Consider the following 529-nt stretch of genomic DNA (forward strand, 5'->3'; position numbering starts at 1 on the left):
CGCGGGCGGTTTTAGGCCGGCGCGACATGGTGGCGGCGGGACGCGTATAAGCCATTAAAAACCCCACCACTTCCTGACCGTAGAGGTGACACACCGTGTTGTATAAATATAAATAAATAAATAAATCCCCGTTAGGTTCAAGCCTTACCGATTTAGATGATGGAGAGCACTCAAGAGCCATGCTCCTGAGGTAACTGTCTCTGCACCTTGGAGGAGAGCACCAGCAAGATGTCATCTACCTCAAAGTTGGCAAAAATTCATTAAAAGGGACTTGGGATCGAAGTTACAAAATGCTAAAGAGCATCCAAGGCCAGAGAGGAGCAGAAATTAGGGAAAAGCTCTCAAAACTGGCATATGTCCCATGCCAACATGGTACATAGGCTTGTCCAAGCATTTTCCCTTTTCTTTTGGTGACATTTAACTAGAGGCAAGCTGCAACCACTGCTCTGCCTCCAACAACTCAGCATCACCTCCTATAAATATTTTCTCTCCCATTTCCCAAACGGATTTAAGATCCAAAGTGCTGCCC

Source organism: Athene cunicularia (genome assembly GCF_003259725.1).
Source record: "Athene cunicularia isolate RWA chromosome 4 unlocalized genomic scaffold, athCun1 chr4_part2, whole genome shotgun sequence".
Lineage (NCBI taxonomy): Eukaryota > Metazoa > Chordata > Aves > Strigiformes > Strigidae > Athene > Athene cunicularia.